This window comes from Neopelma chrysocephalum, unplaced genomic scaffold (genome assembly GCF_003984885.1).
Source record: "Neopelma chrysocephalum unplaced genomic scaffold, ASM398488v2 Primary Assembly neopelma1_87, whole genome shotgun sequence".
NCBI classification, from domain to species: domain Eukaryota; kingdom Metazoa; phylum Chordata; class Aves; order Passeriformes; family Pipridae; genus Neopelma; species Neopelma chrysocephalum.
This window is the reverse complement of record NW_020897749.1, coordinates 5547346-5565335: the sequence shown is the minus strand read 5'-3', so window position 1 is coordinate 5565335 and position 17990 is coordinate 5547346. Positions and strand designations below refer to the sequence as shown.

Sequence of the window (17990 nt, the reverse complement as noted above, 5' to 3'; positions counted from 1 at the left end):
AATACTTTAATGCTTATTTATTTTAATTATTAAGTATTAATTTGAATACTTTGAATACTTATTTATTTCTGTTACTGTGTCTTTCTCAAACTTGAAAAGTTTGAAAAAGTGCCAGTTATAAAAATTAAACCACAATATATAAAACTTGTTATATACTTCCAAACCTGGGAGAGCTTTGAAAAGACACAGGACAGCAAAAAGAAAGAAATTCACAACACTCTTTATGTGTCTGAGTGAGAGAAAATGTGGAGATTATTCACCTTCATTGCACTTACTGAAAAACATGGAAGGTACAGGGAAAATGAGTTTTCTGAAAAAAATATGTTCTTCTCCAAAATGTACAGTTAAAGAAAAGGCTTATCCAAGCAAGGGGAAAAAAACCCAAAACAATCAAACCAAACCAAAAAAATCAACTCAACAAAATAAAACAAACAAAAAACCCACAAGGGGAAAAAAATGCTTTTTCCATTTTTATGGTGCATAGACACAGAAACTGATGCCAGTAAAGGGGGAAAGCAGGATAAGGAGAAGCTGAGATTGCTGCTTCACAAGGCTTTACCAAATCTAGACTGGTTTAAGGTGTACATGAGTTACAGCTTTATAGGGCAGGAATCCTCATCCATCTGCTTTCCCATTCCCCTTATTGCTGCTTTCCTTGGTCCACTGTGAGCCCACTTAACTCACTAAAATCACAGAAAATCACCCAACCACAGAGGAACAAAAGTTGTTTTTTTTCCCCCTCTAATTTTAACGATTTAGATTTGTTCAATGAAGCAGAGGAAGCAAGGCCATGTAGCTAGAAGAAAGAAAGGGAGAAATGATGAGGAATTAAGTGCTGGGATGGGAAAAGGGAGGTTGCTAGACTTCTCTCTGCAGCAACAAGCTCTTAATCAGCTCATTGTCCTGTGGATGACAGGCTCAAGGCGGATAAGGTGATGTGACTTAAACTTGTGTAAGAGCTTGTGTGTGGTTCAACCCCAGCCAGCAGCCAAGCCCCCACAGCCACTCGCTCACTCCATCACCAGCAGGATGGGGAGAGAACTGGGAGAGTAAAAGTGAGGAAACTCGTGGGTTAAGATAAGGCTAGTTTCATAGGGAAAGCAAAAGCCCCACACACAAGCAAAGCAAAACAAGGATTAATTCACTGCTTCCCATGGGCAGGCAGGTGTTCAGCCATCCCCAGGAGAGCAGGGCCCCATCACACGTAAGGGCGACTTGGGAAGACAAACGCCATCTCTCCAAATATCTCTCCTCTTCCTCCTTCTTTCCCCCTCTCTATACACTGGACATGACACCTTATGGCATGGAATACCCCTTTGGTCAGTTGGGGTCACCTGTCCCTCATGCGTCCCCTCCCAACCCCTCATGCATGCCCAGCCCACTCCCTGGCTGGACAGCCACAAGAAGCAGAAGGGGCCTTGACTCTGTGCAAATGCTGCTCAGCAACAACAAAAACATCTCTGTATTATCAACTCCGTGTTCAGTACAAGTCCAAAACACAGCCCTACATGAGCCACTGTGAAGAAAATTAACTCTATCCCAGGCAAAACCAGCACAGAGCTTCCCATCACTGAGAGGAGATAAACTTGCCCTGCTCATACGATCCCCTCCTCTCCCTGCTCCTGTTTTGCTGTTGGCATTCACTAGAGTTGTACAGAATTGGTTTATATTGATACTTTGGCAAAAAAATAATCCAGACTAAAAATATATGCCTTAGAGCTAGGCAAGGAAAGCTGGGGACTACATGAGCAGGATCATGTTCAGGGAAGACAAATGCCTGGGAAAGAGGTGGTAAGGAAGCAGATCAGCTCCATCATAACATGTAACATCACCCTCAAAGTGACAAAGGATTCTGAATAAATAGAGACAAACACAGACTCTGAGTTGAATGGCCCTGAGCATGTGACCATTGCATTTTGTTTTAATATATATATTCTCTTTTTTTTTTGCAAAATCTGTTATTCATATAGCATGAACAGTTAACTGTTTGTCAGTTTGAAAATGAAAACCAAGATACTTTAATGGAGAACCTTTTTAGACATATAACAGATGTACACAAGGATTTAAAAAATAATTTCAATATGTATTGCTGCTGCTCTCAGCAGTTTGTAACTGAGCACGTAAAGGACAGTTTATGCACGTTTCCTAAAATGCGGGATTTTCCCCCCCAGCATTTTGGTCTTTTGAATTAGTTTATCATGAAGTGCAGGATAAATGTCATTAGCATTCACTTTCAACAAAGAAATGAGTTTGTTGTTGTCTACATTCATTTAATTTATCACTCCAAGCAGAGAGTGCACCATACTGATTCCTAGTAGACACAGAGCAATTCCTCCATACTAAGGAAGTGTTTTGCCCTTAAGAAATGATGTGTGGCTATTTAAAAAGAAAATAAACTGTTTTGATGTTGATCTTTAGAGCAGCAATCTTCATATAGAAAAGGAAAACTTCTTCTATGGTGACAGAATAACTACTTGCTGTGAAGAATCTTTCTTTATACTCTCCTAAGTCCAGTTAGAGAATGGGGAAGGGTATCTATAGGCTCTGAGAACTATCCTCAAACAGAAACTAATTACCCCATAGATCTAAAATAAAATAATTTAAAAACAGTATCTGGAATAATGACAGCAATCTACTACATTATGTGACAGCACCAATCCTTTGGAACAACATTTGCGAGAGTTAGTACTTTAATTTTACTTCATCTTTAACAGGCCAGCTTTTTTAAAACTTGGTCATAAGAATATACAAGAAAAACGAATGAGTTTTTTTAAGTGCACCACAGAAAACACCTAGACAAGGCATGCCATTTTTTTTTCCCCTTCCAGTTCTTCTGACCATGAAGATTTTGAGGAAATAATTTTTCAAATAAATGAATCAGGAAATCCAAAATCAATATGCAAGGTGTGACTATTACCAGAGCCATGTGCTTTCTCAATTTAGCCATGGCTAATTCTGTTCAAGTGAGGTGTTTAAGTGGTCACAGCACCAAGTCTGACAGTTTAAGAAGTGTTTGGGTGATACTCAGGCACATGGTGTGACTCTTGGGGAGGATCCTGTTGATGCCTGCTTAGCTGGTGCTAAGAAAAAACCTCAGGAGCAGTTAATTGAGGGTGAGATAAGGAAAGGGTTTAATTGTGCCAAGGCAATCGATGTTAAAGGATGCGCCCTTGCTGTGCTTGAGATGTTACATTTTATAATACTATCTGTCCAATCCTAAGTGTGTCCACCCCGTAGCCTTTGCTCTGGTCCACCCCCTGGCCCACCCCTGGGAATTGGGGCTGGGGGCTTTTTGAGACCCTCTCTTCATCAATCTTCATCTTCTTCAGGGTACAGAGGGTACACAGTCACCTAGTTCTTGACTCTGTTTTGTTGTTCAGGCTTAGATATGGGTGTTCTCTAAACAGTATAGGCCTTGCCTTGACAAGAGACTAAACATTCCTACTGAATTCAGGGGTAGGATTGATATAGGGAGCATGGAATGGGGTAAGAGGGTTGAGGAATGTGTAAACTACTTATACTACAGGGTGCTTAAGGGTAGAGGGACAAGGGCTGCTGCTTCTACTTCTTATAAAACTTATAAAGCTTACAAAAATTAGAAAAATAAAAAACTAATAGGGGCTTAAGGCATCACTGTGCAGGGTTGGACTCGATGATCCTTGTGGGTCCCTTCCAACTCGGCATATTCTGTGATTCTGTGAAACACATACACATATACACCTACAGAAAGTGAGGGGATAACAACACCAGTAACAGAGTGTAACTCACTTCTAATGTAGGGACATCTGTATGTTTGTCTCAAATTTATAAGATGTGCACACAAGATCACAGGGTATTAGAGATTACATCTCTTCATTGTCTGTGAGTGATATATTAACAGTACTCCATTTTCATTGACAGTCTCCTTGGAACATCTCAAAGGTTGTTGTGGGATCATGCAATATTAAAGTTTTCCTTCTATCCATGAATCAAAGCCAGACTATGCAAATTTTGTTTTTCAGGTCCATCCCCCAGCTAATATATTTACGAAATGCAAGACCTATTCCTATTTTTAGCTAGATTTTTCATGTTTAGGTATTATAGAGAACATAGCACACTGAAGTTAGAGGGCAGGATTCAAAACTTTGAATCCCAAGTCACAATTCTCCCCTAACTTTTCTTCTTGCTGAGCAGACTTGTTTCACATGCTAGACCAGTCTAGAAATTTTCAGATATATTTTATTTTTCTTCAGAGGTATTACTTGGTATAATTTAAATTAGACTAATGGTGGAAAAAGAAAAATTATTTATGTTAAAAACTTGGTCACTGCCTCATGACTGAGGAGAGACCTTATCACAGTCTACAACTTCTCCAGAAGGAGCAGTGGAGGGGCAGGCACTGATCTCTTTACTCTTGTGACCAATGACAGGACCTGAGGAAATGGCCTGAAGCTGTGTCAGGGGATGTTTAGGTTGGATATTAGGAAAAGGTTGTTCACCCAGAGGGTCGTCAGACACCGGAACAGGCTCCCCAGGGAAGTGGTCACAGCACAAAGCCTGAGAGAGTTCAAGGAAAGTTTGGACAAAGCTCTTGGGCACATGGTGGGACTCTTGGAGCGTCCTTGTGCAGGGCCAGGAGCTAGACTTTGATGATCCTTGTGGGTCCCTTCCAACTCAGGATATTCTATGATGACTATGTTTTAATTCATATTACAGTCAATGTTTGGACTTCACCACTGCTTTCTGTGAGATATAACACATGGCTTAACAACAATATATCTTCTTTTTATATGAAATGGGAATAAAAGCAGTTTTGAGATGTACTTTAGGGCACGTGGCTGTAATGCTATCTGCAGTCTGGTAAAGGTTTATATTTTAAAGCATTTTTTTAATATGCAATGAGTGCTTTGCTTCATACAGACTATGCTAGCCAAAAGTTACTGTGCTTAGTTATCTTGAGGTAGTTGCTTCTTGTTGGCAATAAGATGAGTCATATCTGGTGATGCTAGAGTTTGTATCTGTTTCAACTAAATTGTTTACTTCTTTTAGTACCTTGTGGGGCCAAGTGCAAGGTGCTGCACATGGGTTGGGGCAATCCCTGATATCAACACAGGCTGGGGAAGGGAGGGACCAAGAGCAGCCCTGCTGAGAAGGACTTATGGGTGCTGGTGGTTGAGAGACTGGACATGACCCAGCCATGTGCACTGGGAGCCCAGAAACCCCCCGTGTCCTGGGCTGCATCCAAAGCAGTGTGGGCAGCAGGGGAGGGAGGGGATTCTGCCCCTCTGCTCTGCTCTGGTGAGACCTCCCCCTGCCTCCAGCTCTGGGGTCCCCAGCACAGGAAGGACATGGACCTGTTGGAGCAAGTCCAGGGAAGGGCCACAAAGATGATCAGTGGGCTGGAGCACCTCTCCTGCAAGGAAAGGCTGCAAGAGTTGGGGTTGTTCAGCTTGGAGAAGAGAAGGCTTCAGGGCAACCTTAATGCAGCCTTGCAGTACCCGAAGGGAGCCTACAGGAAAGATGGAGAGGGACTTTTGGTAGGAGCACGTAGTGACAGGACAAGGGTCAGTGGCTTTAAACTGAAGGAGAGTAGGTTTAGATTAGATATTGGAAAAATATTCTTTCATGTGAGGGTGGTGAGGTACTGGAATAGGTTGCCTAGAAAAGCTGGGGATGCCCCATTCCTGAAAGTGTTCAAGGTTGGCTGGGGCTCTGAGCAATCCTGTTCTAGTGGAAGGTGTCCCTGCCCATAGAAGGAGGGATGAAACCACATCGTCTTTAAGGTCCCTTTCCACACAAACCATTCTGTGATTCTGTGACTATCAAATTACATAGACATTTTCTTAAATCAGCAGTGTGTGCACCTTGAGCAGAGCGGGAAGGAAAATTAGAAACCATCTATCAGGTAGCTGTCCTTCTTCAAGAGCAAAATTGGAAATTTGTCTCATAGTGCATTGATCTTCCCCTTGGATTCTCGTTTTCTTTTGATTATTCTTTCAAAAGATTTATCCTTTCTGTAAACTAAAAAGGAAGGAGTTAAATGGAGCTGAAAGGAGCTTATATGAAAACAAGAGATGACTCTATCGTAGTGGAATTAATCAAACATGAAGATAAGACAGACATATCTAATTTCAGAAGCTACAGAAAGAATATCTTATCACAATTGTTTCAGTGACCTCACTTTTTAACTTTCAGAGGAAATGCCTTCAGTATGCAACCTTACACTGAGGAAAAAGAGCCAAAATAAGTAGACAGAACAGTATTACTGAGATTGGCAATGGATTTTTTTAACAGAATTTTTTTTTTTAGTCTCTGCCTCTTATAAAAACAAATCCAAGTCACCAATTACAGGAATTCTAGACTGTTTTTATTGAAAAAAATATAATATTTGGATGAACCCAAATGAATCATGTATGGCTGTGAGTCTCAGTTCTGAAACTTGATCGTAAGAGAAATGGCAACATTATCTCCAAAGTCCCATATCATACACAGGAATGCAAATATATCATTGTTCATGGTTGCATAAATAAAAATAGCATCATAACTCTTTTTGTATGCAATATTCAAAGAAGCAAGTTTATACAAGAATAGAAAATTAGTCAGATGTTTTATCTTGGAGTCCCTCGGTAGCCTCAGCTAAACCACCTGGCCAATCTCCAAAGCAGTGCAGTCATTGAGCTGAACTCTGCCTCTCAGCTGGACCTCAACAAAGAAAGGCAGAAGGAGACAGAAAAACAGATCAACTGTAGGAACAACAGCATGTTATTGGGTCAATGAGATTTGACTACTATTCATATTACAATTTTGACTTATATTAGTGAAATTAGGGAAAAAATGGTCAAGGTAGTGATCTACAAATAGATTCTTTGAACAGGCTTTGTAATCATATTTCCTGAGGAGACAACAGAAGAAGCAAAGTGGTTTTGTCAGCTGCTGTTGTAACCTAGGAGTAGAATTTAGTGTAGAGATCTGATACTCTGATAAAATATTTGCCAGAATCCTTATTTTCTTTCTTACTGCAAATACAAAACATGTGGCCAATAGTTGAATTTTGCTATTTACATTTTGGGGCTTTTTTCTTTAGGAGGTGACATTGAAGCAGGTTCAACCCTTCCCGACTTCTTCAAAGACTGTATGAGATTCCTTTTCTGTGGAAGTGACAAAAATAGCATTAGGAGCATTTTCTTTTCTCAGATGTCTGCTAACCTAACTTTGTGCTCCTACTTTTCCCCTGGAAATGCCTTCCTGCTGATTTTTATGGCAGTTCTTATCCGTTACACTGTCTCCTGGCCTTTGTCTTGGCTTTCTCCATCAGTTATGACTTCAGCACACACAACATAACTTCTGAGCCAGCCTAGCCATGCTGCTCAAGCTGTGTTAATTCCTGCTAATGTCAGGTATCTCACTGCTCAAAGTTGTACTTGCATGTTTTATTTGGTCTAAAAGAAGAGTATTTAGCACTCCAAACTTCCTTTAAACAGTCTTTAGTTTATTTTCTCAAAGACTGCATGAGGGAAAGTTTTGTACACTGCCAAAATCAAGATGTTTAGGTAGGTACCTGTTAAGAAACTAATTGCTAGAAACTTAACTCGTCCTGACTTGCAACACTAATGAACCTTCCACACAGCACTGTGAAGCACCTCTAAATAATTTTGATAAACCTGGCCTTGAAAAACCATTTTTCTGCAAAATTATTTTGCTCTTAACATTGAATAAAATTTGGTAGGGGTTTTTTTTGATGTAGTAATATAATATAGACCAAATGGGAGTTAGTGTGCAATGGTACCAATCCAAATAACTAAGCTACAGTAGCTGATTTTTAATATTGACAGGCAGAAATTACTAGAGATTACGAACTGAATGGGTAACAGCAAAGCTGTTGCTGTTGTTACTCTACTCTTTTGCTGAAATAGTTCAGAATGTAAAAGACCACCAGAATATCATCAGAGCTGAGATGTCAGACATACAGTAATGCCTCTCAAAGAAAAGAAATGCAGCTACAGTTTTAACTATAAAGATTTCTCTTTAAACATTTGGATTTAAAAATAGAAAATTTCCTACTGTAAATGCCTGAAATGCATATGACAGCAATCCTACTGTTCAGCTTAATGAGGCTGTCAGTCTAGAATATTAAGCAGTTTGATTAAAGCATCTTAAATATGATGTAGATCTAAAATGTTAAATGGTAAGCAAGAGTTTGGAAAATGTAATAAGGGGCACTTTTCCTATATAAAGGAATCATCTATCATCTGCTATTTGCAGTATGAAATGTGGTTATTAATTAATAGAGCTTTGATTTCTAGGGACTTAGAAAATTCAAATCCAAAACTTCCAGTGTGTTTTAAGATGTTTCAAGATGTTCTTATAAGATTCCAGAGGTTCTTCACATTTACTGGCTGACACTCAGCCTTCATTTCATTTTTTTGCTCATCTTGACACTCTTTTAAGGAGTACTTTCCTCAATTATTTGATCCACAACTGTGATTTGACTTAGCAGCCTTTGGATTAAGTCACTGCTTTACAAATCCGGGATTTAGCAGTTCAGATGTCCCAACCTTCCTGTGCCACACTTGCATCTATGATGTCATTTCTTGTAGAAGAGACATCTCTGCACGTATCAGACACCAGCTCCAGAGACACTGCTCCCTTTGCTTTGTTGTGTTGGTGTTAGAGAAGGATAAATCACTATTTCTACATATTCCTTGTCAAAGACATGGCTTAAGCAACTGTAAGCTTGGTGTGCTTACACTTTTCTGATCCTGATATGTTCAGGCAGCCACGAGATTTTAGAAACATAATCCTTGGTATTTTCATTTTAAGTGGTTTAAGGGTAGACACTGAAAATTGTTGATGGCTCAAATGAAGCTCCTTCTTGACTCACAAGATGTTGTACATTTCATTTGAGCAATGTAGATTTATTTCCATTTGAAAATTAAACAGATTCAAACTCCTTCTACCTGAGCATATGTTGAATCACCGACCAACCTCCGTGTTACGTGACAGGAAAATTAAATAGAATCATAGAATCACAGAATGGTTTGGGTTGGAAGGGACCTGAAAGATCATCTAGTTCCAACCCCATCATGGGCAGGGACATCTCCCACTAAACCAGGTTGTTCAGAGCCCCATCCAGCCTGGCTTTGAACACTTCCAGGGATGGAGCATCCACAGCTTCTTTGGGCAACATGTGCCAGTGCCTCACCACCCTCACAGTGAAGAATTTCTACCTGTGATCTTATCTAAACCTACTTTCTTTCAGTTTGAAGCCATTCCCCCTTGTCCTGTCACTATAGTTCCTGATGAAGAGTGAAAATGGATTTCTGGGGGCAAAAAAGGAGAAAAAAAAATTGGTACTCAGATTTCTATGTCACTACTTCTTTGAATATGGGTAGAGCCCTTCCCAAATCTTCGTTCGCGAAGCCTAGCCATGATGATGATGACTTCTTTGAATAAATAATAAGGATTATCCTATCCCTGCAAAAGCACTGGAGGACAATGGTGGTCAATAGTAGAACATCAGAATTTAAGCCAGTTTTGTTTCAAATACAGATCACTTGAAAAGTTTTCTATAACTGCCCAAGGGTGGCCTGCTGCATTATTTCAATTTTTTTAATCACCTGTGCTATTTCTTTCAAAGGATACAGGAAAAGACTTCTAGGGTTTTTTTGTTATATGAGAATTCAAGCCCTGTAAGCACTTCTGGAAATTTCTCAAGTAAATTCTGTGCAAGTTTAGATGAGAATATCTCTTTCCTTCTCTTCTTCAGATTGGACTGCTGTTTCTTTTTAAATATCAACAAAATCATAAATCCTGCACACATCTTCATTATTTTGTGCCACTCACACATCTATAGTCATTACTACAGTATTTTGAATTTCATACATAGGGATATTTACCCTTTTTTACTTAAAAATAATTTTATGGCTTTACTTCACTTATTGGTTCATATACTTTAAATTTGACATTTTAATAGATGCACCACTTACAGATTAAAGAGCTATCATATATTGGGTTTGGTTTTCCCTTGGGAAATCATGAAAAGTGAATTTTTTACATAACTTTTTTTCCAGAATCATGGAAGATACATTTCCTTTAGATAACCTTCCGGCAGGTAATGGGGCAGGGGGATTTAATTACTATTTATATTACAGAAGTCCATAGATACACAGTCCTGGTTACAGGATCTCACTGTGGTAGCTGCTGTTGAAACCCAATTCTTTCTCCATTCTCAAGATAAGTACCTCCTGGGCCATGGCAGTGCAAAATACCCTATTCCTCTCCAGGTTGCCCTAGAAGGTTGTGCTATTGCTGATTGTCTGGGTAAGATAAGCTTACAATGTGTTTCTCTCGTCTACAGAAGGCTGACAAAAAAAATTTAAGCTGGGAATCAAGTAATAACTTTCGGTCACCATCACCATGGGCAAGATTTGAACTGGTGTCTGAGATTGAAACATGCTAAATTCCACCATCAGCCACAGTCCTTCGAGCTGTACAATGAAAAGAAAAAAAAAGAAAAAAAAAGCTATTTTCTGTTGTTTAGTCAGTGTGCTTTCAATGTGAAAGAGTCTGCCTAGCTGTGGCAGTGAGCAGCTTTGAGGTAATTGCTGTTTTGTGTTTCAGTTCAGAGGCAGACGTTAAAATGAATCATTGGCTTCTGTTTCTGTGTTCTGGGCTGGCCCCTTTGCATGTACAGTTTTATTGGGTTTAAAGGGACTGTGCACTGGCACAGCTGCTCCCAGTATAACAGGATACGCAGCATAGAGGAAAACATTCCCACATATAATCCTGGTAAAAGTTTGGTGATTTTATATACAATTTAAGCAGTTAAGTCCTATAATAGCTTTAACAGCAAAATATACAAAATAGGATAGTTCCTCCAGTGATTATACAAGATACTTGGTGTTTACATTTGTACATATTGGTGGGTTTGATTCAATGCATACTTTTTAAGGAGAAGCCTTGTTCTGAGGCTTCAGTTTTTTCTTCTTTTATGTCTCTTTTCCATTTACTTTTGAAATTTATGCGAGTCTTGAGCACTCTTTTAGTCTGCCATGCATGGGAGAGGTATTAGCCCAAGTTCTGCTGTGGGAACTCTCCATGCTTCAGCTGCCTTTAATAGGATCACACTTCTAAAAAATAAGTCATATACTCATATAAAAATTTAGATAGAAAACTAAATTACATCAGCAGTGAAAAATCATACGACTGAAACATCAATTCTAATTTAAAAGCATTTCTTGAGACAATGCAAAATGTAATTCTATTGCCGAAGTGAGGCAACGCTGTTCTGGGACAAAACTAATATAGAAGTCTGACAAATATTGTTAATAATCCACTGATATGTATAACTGATGAGAGCAGTGTTGACAGCACCATATTGCAAAGAAGAATCGTAGCCTGATGGGAACGTTACAACCCCCTGGTAGAAACAGGCCCGAGCCTCTAATGCTGTTAGGGTTGCCACCATTCTGAGGGGCCAGATTCTTGGGAGCTGACACCTTTATAAATCAGAAGCTCTCTGGTACCACTGCAGGTCCTTGGTTTGACTAATATATGATTACAGTTGAGGACTGCAGTACAGCAGAGACCATGCTCAGCATAACCCAACTCCGATGACACTTTGGAGGCCAGAGATAACAAAGGGAGCTCAGGATGTCTGTCTTCTTCTACAAAACAGTCACCATAAAAGAAAAAGCTAAACTCTAAACTAAATTCAAAAGCCATTTAAGATTGTAACACAATCCTGGATGTGTCTGTTAGAATTATCAAGTAAATTGACTTGTTAATGACATAATAAATCTTGTTTCCCGCATTATTAAATGAAACACTACCTGTTGTAAAGAATATTTGCCCACCTACAAATGGGTATCTAAATAAAGGACATTTACATAGGGATCAACTTCTATGAATTTTGGCCGTGTTAACATAGCATAACATATCATAAAATCACAGAATTTTTAAGGTTGGAAAAGACCTCTATGATATCAAGTCCAACCGTTAACTTATGCACATATATATAATCACATATTTCCATTTTAAAAGCTGTAATTAAAGTGTAAATATTGTTGACTAATGTAGTTGGCTGTCAATATGCACTTGTTATGGAAAGTGTGACATATGTCATTTAATAAGAGAGCATAACATATTATTTATAATATAATTATGTAGGAATTTGGAGCTCAGCTTAAGACTTTTTTCTGTATCGTTGTGTACAGTTATAAATGTGTTACTGTATAGCTTGATTTTCTGATCCTTGGAAGTCAGGGTGCCGTAGCTACACATAATTTCACATGAATTGATCTGATTCCACTATGATGAAATACATTTTTCTAATGAGAATTCCACTTTTGCATCTCTCATGTAGGCAGGGTAAGGTTTTATCATATTCTGGTTATTCATTTTAAATGCTGATTTTTTTGTTGAATGATACAATGACTACCTTAGGCCATCTGGAAACCTAAACTGTCTTTAGAAAATTAACTTTAGCTTGTCACTTAAGGAATGGTTTTATTTTCTGACTGCAAGTTAGGACAGGGTGTGTTTTTGTTTTTGTTCGTTTTTAAGTAAAATGAATGTCCAGATAGAGGACCACATTATCAAACCCATAAACTAAATTACTCTTGGAATCTTATTTTATTTGTATTTGATAGAATGTGTCTTTGATGTCCTTATTTGCATAGATTAGTACTTTATTCCATAATTGGTGCCTTCATCTTACTAAGTAATTGACTTTTCCTTCATTAGACAAAGAATTGCATAACTTACATGGAGTTCTGGATATAAGAGAGGGGAATAGAAGTTCCTGATGTAGCAGACAGGCACAATCACAACCCTTACAAATGGGAGAGGTTAAGACATATTACTGTGAAAATATTAGTGTATAAGAGGAAATTCCTGACGTGGACCAGGCTGGCTAGACACAGTCAGTGGAAGGACTGCAAGGGATGCAGTGTGTCCTGCTGCAAATATGAACTCATGCTGCAGTCTCCAGTGTGGAGACAGCCATAACTTGATGTGCAGCGTACTGCAGTTGGTAGAAAGGCTCTGAATTTTAGATACTGCAGTTGGAAAAAAAAGCATTTCCAATCACAAGAGAGCCAGGAACACTCTTCTGGTCATGTAATGTTCAGCGTAGGAGTCTCTCAACAAAGGCTCCTAGTGTTGCAGCAGGAATGGCTTAAATTTGAGGAAAATCAAGCAATCTTTTTATTTATAGCTCGTGTGTGCAGTTTTATGTAATTTATAATAGAAGTGAGTGCTACTGAACACCTTAGCATCTAAATCTCTACTAAGAAACCTTGACGTTTGGTGTCAAACAAAGTACATTTACGTGATCAGAACCTTGTCAGTATTGCCAGTCATAGAATTATAGAACCTTAGAAAAACGTGAGTCAGAGGAAACCTCTGGAGATTCTCTCATCTAACTCCAAGGAGGTCCACCTTCAATGTCTAGGGCAATGTCCAACTTAGTTTTGAATATCTCCAGGGGCAGTGATTCCACAGCCCCCTCAGGCACCTCTTTGAAAATGCTGTTTCCTGACCTTTAACCGGAATCCTTCCACATTGCAGCTGGTGTCCATTGGCTCTTGTCCCATCCCCAAGCACCTCTGAAAAGAGTCTGGTTCCACCTGCTCTTTGCAAGTCTGCACTAAATCCAGCAGCTTTGAAACAACTTTAGTCACAGTTTGTGACTTTGATGGGTCCTCTACTCTTCACACTGCGGGTTTTGAGTTCCAGCCATTCTTGCAGTGTGTCTCAGATATATTTCTAACATGTGCTGTTCTTACCCCTGTAGTGCAAAGATGCTGTTGCTCTCTGTAATGGCAGCTCCAGGTATCTGAAAGGATGCTGTGCTGCCATCTTTTACTCCACAGGAAAACACAGACCTATGTTTTCATGGCAGTAAACTTACCCATTTTTGGAGAACGCCACAACTAGAAGCTTCCTTTCTACTCCCCATTCTGCTCCAGAAAGGAAAAAAATTGACCCTGGTTTTATGTATAATCCATTTTCAAATTCTTTTTTAACTACAAATTCTCTTTCTGCTTTCTTGAATCTTTGACCAAGCTGCAAAGTGGAAAAGACACTGTATCTTTTTTTTTTTAAATGGGTGATAAATGCACATTCATAGAACAAAGGGAAAGTAGAATGTACAAAATCTTTACATATTAATATTATATCTATAATGCAAATATTTCTGCTTATTACCTGCTTTGAATCTCCTTTAAAAACAAAATAATCAAGTAGAATTTATTTCAGGTGAGGCTGTTCTAAAGATTGTCAAGAAATTGTACCATCTTTCTCTTACCAGTTCTCACTGATTTAATGAGCTGTGGCTGTAAACCCTAAACTGAGCATATGATGTATAGCAAAAAACTTGCAATAACTTAATTTACCAAATATTTGTCTTACCAACAGTATAGATCATTCTTATAATTGCAGTGAGCACTGTAGCTGTACTAGTAATTAAAAGTTGTGCAGACGTACTAACACAGTCTAGCAAACTAAGGGTATTTCAAAATAGGGTTCTTAGTGTTGCTTGATTGGTATTTCCAGAGGAACACCCTGAAGTCAGATGCCACAACTGAGGAATTTTTAATGTTGAAGCAGAAGGTGACCCTCTGTGCTGCAAGTAAGAGACACCTGTGAGACAGAGAGACAAGCACGTGCTTCCATCACCTTTTTTTTTTTTTAATCCACAAGAGTGGTTCTAGGAAAGTAGATTAGTCAGAATTGATGTAGCCAGGGACAGCAGAAAAGCTACTTTTCAGGGGGCTTTGTGAGACAGATCCAGCCACAGCGCTCACACTGTTTTAGCAACACGTCTTTTCCTGGACTCAGTTCCTGATTTACCTCTCACGTACAATCTTCCTGTGGAAGACCCTATTGATTGTAGCAGGAATAATAATCATGCTTCAGCATTTATATGGATTAAAATCTATAAATTCTCTTCTCTCATCATGTATTCAATGGTCAGGTGACATCAGAACCCAGTGACCTGGAACAGAAAAGCATAGAGGAAGACAAAAGTCTGTTCTCTGGGAAGGTCCATGCTCACTGTCATTTTTTTTCCTTTTTTTTTTTTTTGTGTTTATGCTCTGAATTATCCTCTGGATCCAACTTTTGTTCTGTTCCAGAGCCTAGAAAGACCAGCCTTAGTTGCCTACATTTAAATTACATGGTCATCACACCACATATATATTTTTGATATTGAAGATCTCTATTCACTTTCAGCAATTCCCTGGGTGAGTACTTCTGGTATCCATAAGAAATTCTATATGATCCACCTCAACATAACCTTTCTTCTTTGAGAAGATAACAAGAGGTTTTTATGGCAACCAGGAAGGAGGGTGTATTATATACACATGTAACACCAGACATGGTAATGTTGGTTTAGAAGAAAAACCCTGTGAATGGTAGAGCTCACCTGAAGAGAGGGCAATATTTCAATCTTTAAACACTGGATCTGATCTTTCATATACTAAATATGTGTTTTAATGCAGATGTATAAGTCTAGGAAACAAAGACATGAAATATCAGACTGGGAAAGCAATGAAACCTTTACTTCTACCACTGGCACACACCTGATCTCACCCCTGTTTTTCCAAATTAGTCCTGCCTCATTTGATGTTTGACCTTAGTGTGAATCAGGGCAATCTTACTGTGCCATTTCCCTGTTCTGGAGTTCCACTTCTACAGTATTCTTTGAACTGAAGCTTTATGTGCACCAACACTGACATATCCTTTCCTCATCCTGCTCACACAAGTATTTAATCAGGTGGCACATTGCTCATAGCCAAACAAAAAGTTGGCACATTCAGTTCCTCTGTACAGACTTTGCTGTTCAAGCAGAGAACACCTGTCCTATTGGCCGTGTTCATTGGAGGCTATTGAAAGACCAGAGAGACAACCATATGTTTTTTTATTCCAGTATCTGGATCTCATCTTATAATGGAAGCAAACACAGTCCTGAGAACACTGCTCACAGGCCCAGTGACTCTAGTCTGTGACATGTCCTGTGCTTGTAAGACACAACACATGTGAACCTCTTCTGTAATGCTCCAGATGTCTTTGGGTGACCCTTTATTTTATTTTGAGGAACAGTTAACTCTTCTCGAAAAAAAACCCTAAATCAGTGAAATACATATGAGCAAAATCTATTAGTGAAAATGCTTGATTAAAATTGGCTGAAGCTTTTTGAAGTTTTGCAAAGTGTTTAGTAGTTTAAAAGTGGTATTCTGCAGAAGTGAATGAATAAAACAGTAGCAGTTATAATGGACAATCCATTGATTTCCCTGAGAATGTTTATATGAGTCGTTATACTCTTCTACAGGTACCTCTGTATCTAAGGGTTTTGAAGACTGCATGTATCTACGAAGTGTTATGGTCTACATCAGCAATCATTAAATTTATCTAAAATTTATTTGAGAAGCAGAAAAAGGACTGTACAGTGTGTAGCTGTTTCCCATTTAAAACTTAGCTATAAACAAGCATTTTCACTAACACTGTGTATTTGGAATGTCCACTACAGAGAAAACTTTTCTTTAATATTTCATATATGTTACACAGACTGTCGTCAGATAGTCATGGTCTTCTTGTTTTGCCAATTCACAAGTAAACCTTTTGATCAGCTGACCCTAATTAGCTTTAACTGTAGCCTTCCTCATCAGGTAGTCTTCAGGTGTAGTAATATATGACCAGCAGGTGAGGGAGGGGATTCTGCCCCTCTGCTCTGCTCTGGTGAGACCCCACCTGCAGTGCTGCCTTCAGCTCTGGAGTCCCCAGCACAGGGAAAACATGGACCTGTTGGAGCGAGGCCAGAGGAGGCCAGTAAGTTCTTTAGAGGGATGAACCACCTCTGCTATGAAGAAAGGCTGAGAGAATTGGGATTGTTTAGCCTAGAAAAGAGAAGACTTTGCCCACTAAATGTGGCCTTGTAGTACCTGAAGGGAGCCTACAAGAAAGATGGAGAGAGACTTTTGACAAGGGCATGTGGTGACAGGACAAGGGGAATGGCTTTAACCTGAAATAAAGTAGATTTAGCTTAGATATTAGGAAAAAATTCTTTACTGTGAGGGCGGTGAGCCACTGGAACAGGTGGCTGAGGGAAGCTGTGGAATCCATCCTGGATTCATTCAAGGCCAGGTTAGATGAAGCTCTGAGCAAGCTGGTCTACTGGAAGGTGTTCCTGCTTATGGAAGGGGGGTTGGAACTAGATGATCTTTCAGGTCCCTTCCAACCCGGGCCATTCTATTATTCTATGGTATTTATCTGCAGGGCAGATTATAAGTGAGTATAAGAGGACATCGTTCCCTGATTTGCATAAAGAGGCTTTGGAGTTTTCATCTGGCTTTGTGTGGAATACCAATAATTCTCTCAGACGCTTAAAAAAAACCCTGACAGTGTCACGTTTGGCGACGGTAAAATAGTTGTCACTGACTGCACACAAGAATCAAGGAAGAATTAACTTGTGGACCATTTTTTATGGGGGGGGGAAGCCGTGTACATTTTGCAGAAATACTGTTCGGATCCTTTGCGCGGAGAACTTATTAAAAGAATAAATCTTTAGTATATGCAAAATAAAGGGGAAAAGAAAGAAAGAAAGCAAGACGAGGGGAAAGCTCAGAGCCCCCAAAGCCGCCGCACAAAAGGCAGCGCCGGGCGCGGGGGGGCGGCCTCTCACCCCGCCCGACAGTAGGGGGCGCTCGGGCTTCACCGAGCGGCGCTGCCGCGGCCCGGGCACGGCGGGACAGCGGGGACGGCGCGGGCTGCTGTGACACCGCGGGGGCGTGTGTCCCCTCATGGGGCCGCGTGTGACACCGCGGGGCTGTGTGTCCCCTCACGGGGCTGCTGTGACACCGTGGGACTGTGTGTCCCCTCACGGGGCTGCTGTGACAGCGCGGGGCGTGTGTGACCGCGGGGGCTGTGTGTCTCCTCACGGGGCTGCTGTGCCACCGCGGGGCTGTGTGTCCCCTCACGGGGCTGCTGTGACACCCCGGGGGCGTGTGTCC

At 40.0% G+C, this 17990-nt stretch overlaps 1 protein-coding gene and 1 long non-coding RNA gene across 13 annotated transcripts in view; one reads left to right on the top strand and one right to left on the bottom strand.

Annotated features, from left to right (window-relative positions):
- Positions 1-17990, top strand: part of ROBO2 (roundabout guidance receptor 2) — a 1078275-nt gene that overhangs the window by 614793 nt on the left and 445492 nt on the right. The window lies entirely within an intron of this gene.
- Positions 14228-17990, bottom strand: part of LOC113971978 — a 5009-nt gene continuing 1246 nt past the window's right edge. Inside the window, exons 2-3 of the long non-coding RNA XR_003535723.1 lie at positions 15407-15492; positions 14228-14977 (exon numbers count right to left, since the gene is read on the bottom strand). This is a non-coding gene — a long non-coding RNA (uncharacterized LOC113971978). The remainder of the gene's footprint in view (positions 14978-15406; positions 15493-17990) is intronic.